The sequence below is a fragment of the Sus scrofa genome, chromosome 2 (assembly GCF_054392235.1).
Source record: "Sus scrofa isolate SSC_HxYL_T2T_F1_AM1 chromosome 2, Sscrofa_HxYL_maternal_Yorkshire_Landrace_v2.0, whole genome shotgun sequence".
Taxonomy (NCBI): Eukaryota; Metazoa; Chordata; class Mammalia; order Artiodactyla; family Suidae; genus Sus; species Sus scrofa.
In genome coordinates, this window is record NC_139384.1 from 162,186,233 (window position 1) to 162,202,400 (window position 16,168).

At 40.6% G+C, this 16,168-nt stretch overlaps 1 pseudogene across 1 annotated transcript; it reads left to right on the forward strand.

Moving 5' to 3' along the window:
• The first annotated feature begins 3,653 nt into the window (after window positions 1-3,653).
• On the forward strand, window positions 3,654-15,298 carry LOC102166232 (putative ankyrin repeat domain-containing protein 26-like protein; annotated as a pseudogene). Its single transcript, XR_014837182.1, has 3 exons — window positions 3,654-3,674; window positions 11,436-11,529; window positions 11,619-15,298. The product of XR_014837182.1 is annotated as a putative ankyrin repeat domain-containing protein 26-like protein (transcript).
• Window positions 15,299-16,168: the final 870 nt, after the last annotated feature.

Below are 16,168 nucleotides of genomic sequence, written 5' to 3' on the forward strand. Positions count from 1 at the left end.
AGTAGGATCCTTTGGGGTTTTTTGTTTTTTTGCACCCGCCGAGGCACGCAGAGGTTCCCAGGCCTAAGTAGGAACCTCTGAATATATTAATTCAATTTGGTACTGGAAGGCTGCCTAAAAAGTACAGTGCAGAAACTCAAACTGATTGTCCTTGCCATTAGAAATTCAACAATACCCAAGAAGCACAGCTTTTACAATTCTTCTCAAGGCAATGAGATGTAAAAATAAAGAGACTAACCTGCCAACAGAAAATTATTTTCTTCTTCTGGTTGAGCCTGGGGTTGATGACCAAAGAGGGTACAGTTACCAGGACTGAATACTCCATGGAGAACAGGTTATATCCACCTGCTCTGTTGTTTTCAGTGTATGGCTTTAAATTCTGTCTTTAGAGATCTCCCCAGCTTGCTCAGGCTCTGGGTACCAGCCTGCAGCCTGACTAACCAGATAGACTGCTCCAGCATCACTGCTCTTGAGGACAAATTTGGGGGAACTCCCTAATCCTGTGAGATGTGAAGAGGGCAAGGATCTCAATTATGAAATCAATATCCAAACACTGTTTTGATCCTAGGTTTGAGTATATTTAACCAACGGAATGATTGTCCACCTTAGTGGACAAAGAAGATTCTTCGAACAATTTCCTCAGAATGAATGACAACCCTAAGTGATCAAAGGTAGCAGAAAAAGGCAAGAGCAAGAAACCCTGAAGCACTGAGATATTAACAAATAGTCAAGAAAAGAAGGTAATAATGAGAAGTTGAGTGTTAGGACTCACAGCAATCTCAGAAGCTTGTTGCAAGACACACTTGGATTAAGTCATTTCACTGTCATGGTTGAACTATCGAAGCAGATTCACAGCCAACATGTGCTGTACTTAACACCAAACCTGACTATGATTAGACAAAGACAGAAAAAGCAAGGACAGAGACGGCAACACCCACCTCTGAAATGGCCTAAAATCATCTGATGTACTTTAAAAAGTCATTTTTCCACCCTGGGATGTATTTTGGTTTTATAGTAAAAGATGAATGCTAACAACGTATGTAGCATGTGTGATTTAAAAGTTAGAGTCTGAGAAAGCCACTTTAGAGTCTTAGTTTTTAAACTCCATCAGTCACACGGAGCAAGCTGCATGACTGACTTTTACTCTCTAGTTGTGCCCTATAAACCCTAAGTTCCAGTTTTATGTACAGTAAGCAATATGGAAAGACTAAGTATCCAGAGGTGCTGTTTTAACTCTTTCCCAGTTATGAACGGGTGGCTCAATGCGCGGCCTTCCTTTTGGGACATGCATGAGCTGCAGCCCTGGGAGTGGCCGGGACTGATCTGCACGTGGAAGAGCATCATCTACTCCCTAGACACCCGGCTGGTCACGGGGACCAGGCCTCCCTCAGGACTCCCGATGGAAGCCCCTGACAGATTTCTGGTCATCCATGAGATGGATCTTTAGCTCCAATCAACGTGTCTCTGGCCTTCTTCTCAAACACTAAAGTTTGGGAACTATACGTCTAGATGAAAATCAAAATTTGACAACTTTAAAACAGAAATTACTGTGTATTACAATTCATTTGGCTCTTAACTATGAAATACTTTTATTCATGAAGTCATGATACTTGACTTAAGAAAAACCCACATATCATAGAATTCTATCAAAATACCAAAGAACTAATCTTACTCTTGGGACATTTGCAGCTTAAGAATTCATCTGGACTTTACACACTTTACAATTTGAGTCAGATGCCAAATTATTCTTTTAGAACCCCACGACTCGATGTACAGGCCCCAGTGTCCTAAGAGCCATCCCCTCAGGTCAGCAACTGCAGGTCTGATTCATGGACTTTTCTGGTCAACAAAGAGGGGAGGTAGCATGGACACAAATAAGTAATTATACAGGTAAATAAACCCTCCACAATTAGTGGGCACTTTATAGACTTTCACTGTTGCTGCTGATTTCATACAGAATTCACCTCTGAACCCCCAACCTCCACAGATGTTCACAGACAGACCACCTTCTTCCCCAAGGGCTGCCTCTGAGCTACGTGGAATCCCAGGTTTAGTTCCCTGCTCTGTCAAGACATATTTAAGTCACAGTAAGCTGAAGAGCTTCAGCTATCAAAATCTCCATATTCTCATGCTCAAATGCAAGAGATTTATTCAAATCATTTAGCAAATTATTTATTGGACACATATCCATAAAGTTTGTGCCCCCTCAAAATTCTTATAAAAAATTTATTATAGTTGATTTACAATGTTCTGTCGATTTCTGCTGTACAGCAAGGTGACCCAGTTATACATATACATACATATACCTGTACTTTTTTCACATTATCCGCCATCATGTTCCATCACAAGTGACTAGATACAGTTCCCCATGCGTAATGTACAGCAGATCTCATTGCTTATCCACTCCAGATGCAATAGTTGGCATCTAACCCCAAACTCCCAGTCCATCCCATTCCCTCCCCAGCTAGCCCTCAATATGATGGCACTTAGAGGTGAGGCTATTGCAGGCTGATTGGGTCTTGGAGGCCTCATGGATGGAATTAGTGCCTTTATAGAGATGCCCCAGGGAGCTGCCACACCCTTTCTGCCATGTGAGGACACAGTGAGCAGACCACAGTCTGTGAACCAAGAAGAGGGATCACCAGACACTGACTCTGGCAGTGTGGTGATCTGGGACTTCCCAGCCTCTAGAGCTGTGAGGATCAGTTTTTAAGCCAGCAAATCTATGGTATTTTTGTTACAGCCACCGGAATGAATTCACACATCTATGTGATAAGCCTGTTCCAAGCCCTAGGGAAAGAGCAGTAAGGAGGCCCGTGTGGCCGGAGCACTGGGAGCAAAGTACGTTAGTCGTGGCTGTATTCCAGTTACCTTCCCTTCACATAAATCAAGTCACTGTCGCCGTCCTTCAAGTACAGCTGAAATATGACTGCGGCACACTCTGTCCTCTCTCCTGGACTCCAGTACAATTTAAATGTGTTTATCAGGAGGCTGTGCACTCACTATAACAGGTTTTACCTTTAAAAAGCTTTTAAAATCCAACTCAAGGATTTTCAACATTCAGTTCCCTCTCTCTGTACCACTTTTCTCCATGCAGGCTCGCTGCTTCACAACCCTCAATATCTGAAAGTCATTAAAAGGGAACTTTTTATAATGACAGTCCAGATAATGAGAGACCCTATATTTGCAGTGTGCAGCCCCCATGGACTGTCTATGTGCTTAAGAGTCCCAGGGTCACTAACACACACATTGCCGATTTGAAACTTTTATTTTGGTCTTTATTTGCCAGACATTTTTTTCTGAGCGGTTTTTTAAAATAGATTCCTCTCTAACACCATGAGAAAGGTGACTACTATCATCCTCACGTACAGTCGACAAAGCGGGGATGGGAGAGGCAAAGAGGCGTGCTCGCTGTCTTGGCAAAGAGTGGAAGAACAGGGATTTGGATGCCAGCTCTCAGCCAACAGATGGAAATAAATTGACTTCTACGGGAAAAACGACCAATCCAAACTGCCACCACCACCACCAAAAAACAAAACACCTAGAATTCTGGGATTCCATCATCATGAAAATAACTGGTTCTGGGGCTACTGAGTAGAGACTGACCATGGCTTCCATCACAAGTGGGTGGGGCCGCCCATGTCATTGTCGGCATGGACTTTGCCTACTCCTGGGTGCCACTCACAACGCAGTGTCATTTTCATGTTAAGTGGTAGAACTGCCATCAGAAAAGAGATGTGTCCCCTTGGAGGGAGAGTAGTGGAGAGTTGGGAGTGTGGGGGAAGTCTTTCCTGCGGTGGTGGTCCTTGGAGAGGAGGATCCCCACCCCAAATGAGTGGCCGATGAGAATTGTCTCTAGAATTCAGCAGACTATGAGCCTGGCAGCTCCAAGTGCATTCAGGCAATAAGCTCCCTTCCTGGTCACAAGACGGCTGCAGCAGTTCCAGCTGTCACAATCTCACACCAATATCCGGGTGAGAAAACTGAAGTGTAGAACATTTAAGGTCATAAAATTAGTAAGTTAGGAAGCCAGGTTTTGAAATCAGTTGGACCCAATCTTGAACCCCAGTCTCTACCATTTCTAATTACTTGAAAAAGGTGTCCATTTTTCCCTTGGCAACACACAACAGTAGCAAGAACATGAGCATTTGAGGAGATGAGATTAAGATGGCGGAATAGAAGGACTGGAGCTCAACTTCTCTCCTAAAAGTAACAAAATTATAACCAAATGCTGAGCAACCTTCAACCAAATGGACTGGAAACTTTAAAAAAAAATATCCTACTCCAGGAGACAAAGAAGAGGCCACACCAAGAGTTAGGAGGGGTGATTACACAATATAAGCAACCTTCACACCTCCCGGGTGGGAAGCCCCACAGACTGGAAAGCAGCTATCACAGGGACTCATGCCTGGTGATCTGGCACTGGGAGAAAGAGCCCCTGGAGCATCTGGCATTGAAGGCCAGTGGGGCTTGTGTGCAGGAGCTCCATGGGACTGGGGGAAACAGAGACCCCACTCTTGAAAGGTGCACACAGGGTTTCATGTGCACTGGGTCCCAGGGCAAAGCAAAGGCTCCACAGGAATCTGGGTCAGACCTGACTGCAGTTCTTGCAGGATCTCCTGGGAAAACAGGGGGTGAATGTGGCTTGTTGTGGGGGAAGGGCATTGGAGGCAAAACTCTTGGGAATATTCATCAGCATGCTTTTCTCTGGAAGTGGCCATTTTGGGAAAATCTGGCCCCACCCTTCAGCACTGAGGAGCCCCAGGCCAAACAATCCAGTGGGATCACAACCCCACCCATCAGTAAAGAGGCTGCCTAAAGACCCCCTAGGCACACAGCTGCCTCTAATGTCACCCAGAGATGAAGCCCCACCCACCAGAGGGATAGGAACCAGCCCTACCTACAAGTGGGCAGGCACCAGTCCCTCCCATCAGGAAGCCTACAGCAAGCCCCCGTACCAACTTCAGCCACAAGGGGGGGCAGACACCAGAAGTAAGAGAGGGTATAACGCCATTATCTGTAAAAAGGTCACCACACCAAAAGCCTATAAAAATGAAAAGACAGAACTATAACTCAGATAAGGGAGAAAGAAAAAACCCCAGAAAAACAGCTAAGTGATCAGGAGATTTATCAGCTTCCAGGAAAAAGACTTTAGACTGATGATAGTGAAGATGATGCAAGACATTGAAAATAAACTAGAGGCAAAGATTGATAATTTAAAGAAAACACTGAGCAAAGAGATACAAGATTTAAAACTTAAGCAAGAAGAGATGCAAAAGACAATAATTGAAATAAAAATTTCACTAGAAGCAGCCAACAGCAGAATACAGGAGGCAGAAGAATGAGTAAGTGAGGTGGAATATAGATTAGTGGAAATCACGGATGCGTAACAGAAAAGAGAAAGAAGATTGAAAAGAAATGAAGAGAGTCTCAGAGAACTCTGGGACAATGTTAAACTCACCAACATCTGTATTATAGGGGGGCCAGAGGGAGAAGAGAGAGATAAAGGGACAGAAAAAATATTCACAGAGATGATAGCCGAAAACTTCCCTAACATGGCAAAGGAACCACTCACTCAGCTTCAGGAAGCACAAAGAATACCATGTAAAATAAACCCAAGGAGGAATACCCCAAGACACATTAATCAAACTTACCAAGATGAAAGACAAAGAGCAAATATTGAAATAAGCTGGGGAAAAGAAACAAGTAACATACAAGGGAACACTGGTTAGGTTATGGGCAGATTTTTCAGCAGATACTCTGCAGGCCAGAAGGGAGTGGCATGATACACTTAACGTGACGAAAGGAAAAAACCTTCAACCAAGATTATTACCCTACCCAGCAACACTAAACCAGCTTTACAACAAATACTAAAGGAACTTCTCTTGGCAGAAAAGAAAAGGCCACAACTCAAAACAAAAATACTACAAATGACAAAGATCACCAGTAAAGCCATATATACAGTAAAGGTAGGAAATCATCCATGCATAAATATGCTACCAAAATCAGAAATCATAAGAAGAGGAGGGTACAAATGCAGGACACTGGAGATGCACTTGCAATTAAGAGACCAACAACTTAAACAATCTTGTATATACATAGACTCCTATATCAAAACTTCAGGGTAACTGCAAGCCAAAAATATACAATAGATACACACACAAATAAGAAAAATCAACTCAAATACAACACTAAAGACAGCCATTAAACCACAAGAGAAGGGAAGAAAAAAGAGCAGCAAAAGCAAATCCACAACAGTTAATGGCCATAAGAACAGACACATCATTAATTACCTTAAATGTCAATGGACTAAATGCCCCGACCAAAGACAGACTGGCTGAAGGGGTACAGAAACAGGGCCCATACATATGCTGTCTTCAAGAGATGCACATCATTTCTAGGGACACATACAAATTGAAAGTGAGAGGATGGAAGAAAATACTCCATGCAAACAGGAATCAAAAGAATGCTGGAGTAGCAATATTCATATCAGACAAAACAGACCTTAAAGAGCATTATAAGAGACAAAGAAGGACATTACATAATGATCAAAGGATCATTTCAAGAAGAAGATATAACAATTGTAAATATATATGCATGCAGCATAGAATCACCTCAATATATAAGGCAACTGCTAACAACCTTAAAAGGAGAAACTGACAACACAATAATAGTGGGGGACTTTTAACACCCCACTTATAGCAATGGACAGATCATCCAGACAGAAAATCAACAAGGTACCACAGGCCCTAAATGAAGCATTAGATCAGATGGACTTAATATTTATAGGACATTCCATCCACAAGCAGCAGAACACACATTCATCTCAAGTGCACACAGAACATTCTCTAGGATAGATCACATTCTGTGCTACAAATCAAGCCTTGGTAAATTTAAGAAAACTGAAATCATATCAAGCATCTTTTCTGACCACAATGCTATATGACTGGAAATCAACAAGAAAAAAATTGCAAAAAACACAAACATGTGGATACTAAACAACATGCTTCTAAACAACCAATGGATCACTGAAGATATCAAAGAGGAAATTAAAAAATACCTAGAAGCAAATAACAGAGATACAACACTCCAAAACCTAAGGGGTGCAGCAAAAGCAGTTCTAAGAGGGAAGTTTATAGCAATACAAGCCTGTCGGGAGCCATGAGGCTGCTCCAGTAAAGAAAGCAAAGCCACAGTCGGCACCTGCATGAGGCTTGTCTGGTTAGCAGAGCTACAGACAAGCTGAAGAAAGAAGAAGGATTGCGGATGCGTGGGGCTTGTCTGGTTAGCAGAGCTACAGACAAGCTGAAGAAAGAAGGATTGCAGAGCAATCCCTTGAAAGACATCGGCTCCAGGAAAATAAAAATGATATCCCCTAAAAAATATGTTAATCTATTTTTCTGTGTTTATCCTTCCTTTTCTATCTCTATTCACAGCTTTCTTACTGCTAAAGATTTGCCCTGGGTACGTAAAACACTTGAACCAAAACAGAGTGAAGTTATTTAAACAATGTAATGGAAAAAGCCTTTGTTTTGGAGTAACAATTTATGGCACCTATTTTGTGAGCGTATACAGGGGAAACTTATGATTTCAGTCCCTTTACTTAAAAAGAAGTTTGGGGCTGGGAAAATGTTGTTTGGCCTATAAATTGCTATTTTCTATAATAGATATATTTTTAAACAGTGTCACTTGTAACTTTCATCCCTTGTGGGGGCATTTGTTAATTTTTGGGTATAATACTCCTTTCTATTGAAATTGGTGGTTTGGAACTTACGTAAATCAGCACAATAGGTTAAATGCTTAGCTTGCTGGCGCCAAATAAATCGTGGTTTTAAGAATGCCATGAGCCCAAGGCTTTCATGCGTTTTGTTAACTACATACACCTTTAGTTAAAGAATGTTAGGTATCATAGTTTATTACTTATTAAAGCTTTGTTCTTAATATAGAATGGAATAGCTACTGTTGTTGACCTTTTAAGAAAAATACAGTGTGAAACTTTAAGTTTGTAATCTTGAAGGAAAATCTGAAGTTGAAAGGAACATGTTTTAACTAACCTTTTTTTGTATCTCGGGTGGAGGGAACAAAAGGGCTTTAAATCAAATGTTAATGTCAAATCTTACACGAAACCTGATTGTGATAGGGTATAAAAACTGATGCTTTTCATTTAATAAATTGGGTCATCTGCAGCATGCAGCTGAGGAGTTGGCTCCAATTCTTTCCGCGCCGTTTGTAGCCCATCCTCTCCTTCGGCACTCCCTGGCTGCTGGGGCTGGACCTCGGCACAAGCCTACCTCAGGAACCAAGAAAAAGCTCAAATATCCTAAATTTACATCTAAAGCAGCTAGAGAGGGAAGAACAGACAAGACCTAAAGTTAGCAGAAGGAAAGAAATCATAGAGACCACAGCAGAAGTAAATGAAATAGAAATGAAGAAAGCCACAGAAAAGATCAATGAAACTCAAAGCTGGTTCTTTGAAAAGATCCACAAAATTGATAAATCCTTAGCCAGTCTTATCAAAAAAAAAAAAAAAGAGAGAGGACTCAAATCAATAAAATTAGAAATGGAAGAAGTTATAATGGACATCACAGGAACACAAAGGATCATAAGAGACTACTATAAGCAACTATATGCCAATAAAACGGACAACCTAGAAGAAATGGACAAAATCTTTGAAAAGTATAGTCTTCTAAGACTAAACCAAGATGAAATAGAAAAGATGAACAGACCAGTCACAGGTACTGAAATTTAAATTGTCATTTAAAAACTTGCAACAAACAAAAGTCCAGGACAGATAGGTCCACAGGCGATTTCTGTCAAACATTTGGAGAAGAGCTAACACCTGTCGTCCTGAAACTATTCTAAAAAATTGCAGAGGAAGGAATGCTCCCAAGCTCATTCTATGAGGCTACAATTACCCTGATACCAAAACCAGACAAAGATACCACAAAAAAAAGAAAAGTACAGGCCAATATCACTGATGAACAAAGATGCAAAAATCCTCAACAGAATACTAGCAAACTGAATGCAACAATACATTAAAAATATTAGACATCATGATCAAGTAGGATTTATCCAAGGGATGCAAGTATTCTTCAATATCTGCAAATCAGTGTGATAGGCCACATTAACAAACTGAAGAATAAAAACCATATGATCCTCTCAATAGAGGCACAAAAAGCCTTTGACAAAATCCAACACCCATTTCTGATAAAAACCATCCAGAAAGTGGGCATAGAGGGAACCTACCTCAACATAGTAAAGGCCACATATGACAAACCCAGAGCTAAATGGTGAAAAGCTGAAAGAATTCCTGCTGTGGTAAGGATGTCCACTCTCACCACTACTATTCAACATAGTTTTGGAAGTCCCAGCCATAGCAATCATAGAAAAAAAAAAAAAAGCAATCCAAATTAGGAAGGAAGAAACAAAACTATCACTGCGTGCAGATGACATGATACCATACCTAGAAAATCCTAAAGACACTACCAGAAAACCCTTAGTGCTTATCAATGAATTTGGTATAGCTGCAGAATACAAAATTAATACACAGAAGTCAACTGCATTTCTATATACTAACGATGAAAGATCAGAAAGAGAAATTAGGGAAACAATCCCATTTACTATCACATCAAAAAGAGTAAAATACTTAGGAATAAACCTACCTGAAGAGACAAAAAAGACCTGTACTCTGAAAACTAAGACACTGATAAAAGAAATCAATGATGACGCAAACAGATGGAAAGATATACCATGCTCTTGGGTTGGAAGAGTCAATATTATCAAAATGATATACTACCCAAGGTCATCTACAGATTCAATGCAATCCCTGTCCCAGTTCTAAGGACATTTTTCATAGAACTAGAACAAAATAATTAAAATTTGTTTAGAAGCACAACAAAGACCCAGAATAGCCAAAACTGTCCTGTAAAAGAAAAATGGAGCTACAGGAATCAGGCTCCCTGACTCAGACTATACACAAAGCTACAGTCATCAAAACCATATGGTACTGGCACAAAGACAGAATTATAGATCAGGGGAACAGGAAAGAAAGCCCATAATTAAACCTACCTACATTCAACTAATTTATGACAAAGCAGGCAAGAATATACAATGGAGAAAAGACAGCCCCTTCAATAAATGGTGCTGGAAAAACTGGACAGTCACATGTTAAAAAATGACTTCCTAACACCATACACAAAAATAAACTCAAAATGGATTAAAGACCTAAATATAAGCCTGGATACTATAAAACTCTTAGAGGAAAACATAGGCTAAACACCCTCTGGCATAAATCACAGCAATATATTCTCAGACCCACCTAGAGTTAATAAAAACAAAAATAAACAAATGGGAATTAAAGTTAAAAGTTTCTGTACAGCAAAGGAAACCATAAACAAAATGAAAAGACAACCCACAGGATGGGAGAAAATATTTGCAAATGAACTGACAGGGGATTAATCTCCAAACTTTATAACCACCACCTGCAGCTCAATACCAAAAAAATGAACAACCCCATCAAAAAATGGGCAGAAGATCTAAACAGACATTTCTCCGAAGACATACAGATGGACAAAAAAAAAAAAAATACATGAAAAGATGTTCAACATCACTCATTACAAAAATGCAAATCAAAACCACGTGAGGTACCACCTCACATCAGCCAGAATGGCCATCATCAAAAAGTCTACAAACAGTAAATGCTGGAGAGGGTGTGGAGAAAAGGGTACCCTCTTACTCTGTTGGTGGGAATGTAAATTGGTGCAACCACTGTGGAAAACAGTGTGGAGATGCCTCAGAAAACTGAAAACAGAATTACCATTTGGTCCAGCAACCCCAGTTCTGGGCATCTATTCAGAGAAAACCATGACTCGAAAAGATACATGTACTCCAGTGTTCATTACAGCACTATATACAATAGCCAATACATGGAAACACCCTAAATGTCCATTGACAGAGGAGTGGATAAAGAAGATAAGGCACATATACACAATGGAATATTACTCAGCCATTAAAAGGAAAGAAATAATGGCATTTGCAGCAACATGGATGGACCTAGAAATTATCATGCTAAGTGAAGTCAGCCAGACAGTGATGATACACCAACATCATATGCTATCACGTAATCTGGAATAAAAAAAAACGACACAATGAACTTCTTTGTAGGACAGATACTGACTCACAGACTTTGAAACACTTATGGTTTCCAAAGGAGACAGCTTGGGGGGGTGGGGGATGGGCTGGGTGTTTGGGATGGACATGCTGTAAAGTTGGGTTGTGATGATCTTGTACAGCTGTAAATGTAATACAATTCATTGATTCATTGAGTAATTAAAGCACTGTCAGTGTGCTGGCCTGCCCCGCCCCACCCTGACATCACTACCTGGGCATGCCTGTGGCCTCTGGCCGTGCTTCCCCTCCACCTGCTAACGTTTCAGCAGAACCAGGACTGTGGTACAGGAGTCCTCGGTTCAGCTCTCGATGACCCTGAAGGTGCAAGAGTACCCAACCCTCTTGGCAAGAAGAACGGCCGTGCCAGGACAGAGGGAGAACTCGACCTTCTACGAGCCTGGAAGAGAGACCCCACCAGAAACCAACCCTGCTGATGCCTTCATCTTAAGACTTCCAACCTCCAGAACTGACTGCTCTGCATTTGGCCTGTGCGAATGGCCATCCAGCAGTGGTAAATCTACCAGTAGAGAGGAAATGTCAGCTTAACCTCTGTGACAATGAGCACAGGACAGCACTGATAAAGGCTGTCCAGTGCCATCAAGAAAAACGTGCAAGTATTCTTCTGGAACGTGGTGCTGACCCAATCTCATGGACATCAGCGGTAACACTGCCCTCCTCTACACTGCCCTTGGTTAGAACGGCGTCATTGCAGCAAAGCTGCCTGCATACAATGCCAACATTGAAGCAAAAAGCAAGGATGGCCTTACACCACTTGTACTTGCTGTCAGTAAAAACAAACAGCAAATGGAATTTTTAGTAAGAAAAGAAGCAAACACACATATGGTTGATAAGATGAAGAAAATAACAGCCCTTCCTTGTGCTTGCTGTAAATTATGAATCAAATCAAGTATAGTCAGGCTTCTTGAGCAAGGCTTTGATGTCTTTTCTCAAGATATCTATGGGCGGACTGCAGAAGAATATGCCCTTATCAAGGGTTTTCATATCAATAACCAACTGACTTTGGAATATAAAGGAGAAAAGGGACCTAAAACTCCTTCTCTAAATAGCAACCTAGATCTAATAACAGAGGATATCCAAGACAGATATCAAGAAAAACAGACCCCATGAAAGTGGATGAGAATTCTGAAGAAAGCTTTAAGGAGGCTTTCCAACAAACTCGGGGTTGATTCATGGCCCACATCAGAGGGAGTCATTGATTCTGATACCAAGTCTGTCCAGAAACCAAGCTTAACAAAGCTAAAGGGGGGTTATCTGCTATCCACTGAAAACATGAAAGCAAAATGTGGCATTGTGAGATCAGAAAATAGAACCTTCTTTAGGGACAATTCTGAGAGTGAAAATGAAAATGTGGTTGAAACCTTTCCCAAACTATCCATCAACCTCCAGGAATTTTCTCATCCTGCCTTCCCATCACGGGAACGTCTTCTAAAACCTGTGAAGTCTTTTAACAGGCCTTGGTCTTATAAGGGAAGGAGAAATGCCAGAATCTGGGGGAAAAGAAACTAGTACCAAAGTTGTGGAAAGTGCCCCCCAAGAGCCGGCACATCGTGACAATTCGACCTCTGTTGGTGGAGCACACAGCAGGAATAGAAGTGTGGATAAGAGTTCTGAAGAAGACCCTTTAAGCAGACTCACCAGGAGTGGCAAGAAAATTTAACTAGAGGATTAGCAAAAGATACTGCTAAATATCAGCTTCTCCTCCAAGGCCACTGATGATCAACTTGCGAAAGCGTCATAAGAAAATGTACAGATTCTGAAAAGAAATTACATGATCTGAAAGACAAAACAGTAAAAATTTATCTACTAGATTGTCTAACATTTTAGTTGTTTCCCATTAAACAAGATGTGAAAATCTTTATGAAAGGAAACTATTTTTGTATCCTATGTGTATGGTGAGAATGTATGTGGTATTTCATCCCATGCTTCTCTGCATCTCACTTTAAAGCAAGTTTTGTGAATGAAAACCAGCACTGTTGAGTTTGGAAAAAAAAATTGTTTATTCCAGAGACAGATGACGGCCAAAGATTTCTCTGATAAGACTTTTTTGGGGTGCTTTTTAGTGCCGAATTCATGGCATATGGAGGTTCCCAGTCTAGGGGTCAAATCGGAGCTGTAGCCACTGGCCTACCACAGCCACAGCAATGGAGGATCCACGCCGTGTCTTTGACCTACATGACAGCTCATGGCGATGCCTTATCCCCAACCCACTGAGCGAGGCCAGGGATCAAACCTGCAACCTCATGGTTCCTAGTCGGATTTGTTTCCACTGTGCCACAATGGGGAACTCCTCCTTGATAAGACTTTAGCATGACATAAATGAAACAAGGGCCACTTTGTCTTTCTGAAACAAATTTTTCTTAGCATCTGAGAGGAAGAGCAGTATTTTCCAGGATATCATCTTGCCCTAGAAATTCCACTTTGGGGTATATACCCAAGGGAAACTAATGCATGTTTACCAGGAGATGACTGTAAAATGCAACAAAATATAAACACTGGAAATAGTCCCAAATGTCCATCAGCTGGGGAACTGATAAACTATGGAACATGTGCACTGGTGGATACTGCGCAGCAGTGGCAGCTAGCCATATGGCAGGACGAATCTCACCTACAGTACGGTAAAAACAGTAAGGCGCAGAACACACGTGCTTTAGTTCAATGCATAAAACAGCTAATAATAATGCTGAGCAATGAATTATTTAGGGTTGTATGCTCAGTAAAATTACAAAAAAAGCGAGTATCTATAGGGTGTAAAGGAGGGAGATACTATCAGGAAAGTCCACCAAAGAGTTCCCATAGCATTGGCAATTATCCTACTCCATAAATAAGGTGGTGCGAACACAGATATCAATTTTCTAGTACTTTCACCTTTCTAGAATCTGGATAGTCTTAAGATGTCATTTCTACAAATATTTCTTAGCCAGTTTCTTTTACTACATTTCACTTTTTATACACCATAAGGATGATGTGTCAAAATCAAGGTCTGAAAGATTTCAAAAGTATAAAAAATTTACAATGATAAATCTTTGTATCAGCTTATTTGGGATAACATTTTTCTTTCTTAATGGAACCTAAAATCCAATTCATTTATTTGGTGCCATCTTATATTCAGTGGGATACTAAATTTTTAACCATATAAACTGTGTATTGTGTGGAGTTTTGCAAGTATGGTATATTTGATAATAAAAATACATTGTCTGTAATGATTTCTCCAACTGGCACAGGGGCGAGAAAAGCCACGAATACCTCTAATTAGGACCATGTAAGTGGAAAATACAGGAAATTACAGCAGGGACTGCTGGACAGAGCCTGACTGCCAAACACCTCTTCTTGCTTTCCTTCCTAACACAAACAGTTTCGCTGGGACCAGGGCACACGCAAAGCCTTGGTTTCTTAAGAGTCCTTGGGCAATTAGGGAAATAAGCAAAATGAAAGCTAGCATGGCTTACTGACATTGTTGCTGAATGGCTCTTAAATTTTTCTCTGGACCTTTAAGATTTTTTAACCATACTATTAATTTCTTTGAATTGACATGCATAAAAACTGACCTTTAGGGTGTACAATTTTAAAGTTTTGACACACGTATAGATCAATGGGGCCACTACCACAATCAGAATATAGAACCATTCAATCGTTCAAAGTTTCTTTTCGAGAGATTTAGATGGTGGAGTAGAAGGCATAGACCTCACCTCCTTCCAGAGATACATCAAAAATACATCTACTTGTGGAATGATTCTCACAGAATACCTACTGAATGCTGGCATAAGACCTCAGACTTCTGAAAAGCCAAGAAAGATCTCCATGTAACCAGGTAGGACAAAAGAAAAAAAAGGAAAAAAAATTTCTCTTGTAAAGTCCCTTTTTAGTCAAAATCTGCCACCCACCAAGTCTTAACCCTTCGTAATCCCTCTTATGTGCTCTGCTTCCCTAGTTTTACCTTTAAAAGGTCAGGTAGGCGAAGGTACACAGGACATGAGCTCTGGTTCTCTGACAACACAGTGCTCTCGATATGCCCTCTGCTGCCGAGCAACAGTTCATTCCCTTTTATTAGTGTAGTTTCACATACTGTGTTTTTAAATAGTTCATTCCCTTTTATTAGTGTAGTCTCACATACGGTGTTTTTAACTAGCTGAAGGACACTGGGGTTGTTTCCAATGCTTCACTGTTACAGATAACGCTGCTCTGAGTATATGTGTATAGGCTATTATGAACAGGTGTTTTCATAAGAATGCTGGGTGACAAGGTATGTTTATAAGACAACCCAACTGTTTTCTAGAGAGGCACCGTATTTTTGCATTTCCATCAGTGATGTGTAAGAATACCATTTGTTCAGTATCCCTACCAGCAGCTGGAACTGTCATTTTTTTTTCCCCATTCTAGTAAGTGTGTAATGATATCACCTGTGATTTTAATTTGGTTTTCCTTAATGGACAATCATAGTATCTTTTCATGTGCTTATCTGGAGTCTGCATAACTTCTGCATGAAGTGTCTAAGTCTTTTGCCCACTTTTGAATTGCATTGTTTCCTTACTGTTGAATTTTAGAGTTTTTAAAAATATACTATAGATAAAAGTCCTTTGTCTATCATGTGATTTACATGCACTATTTCTGTAGCTTGTATTTTCATTTTATCAGCAATGTCTTTGCAGAGCAGTTTTTAATGTTGATAAAGTCTACTGACTGTCTTTTCCCTTCTGAGATGTCAAGATTTCCCTTGTTCTTCACAGGTTTTGTAATTTTGAACTGTTCATTGGAAATTTTGAATAGCAGGGGACTCTAGGTCTTACATAAATGTTATGGAAAACACTGATTTGTTTTAGCATTCATTTGACCTGATCACAGGCAGCCACGATTTGGCTCCAATGTTAGTTCAGGTTTCAATACTTTGTCATGCAACTTGGACCCATGCCACAGGTGTACCACCTGTGGACATCTCGAAACAGGGTGCTGGCCTGCTCCACAAGTATATTCTCAAAGCTTT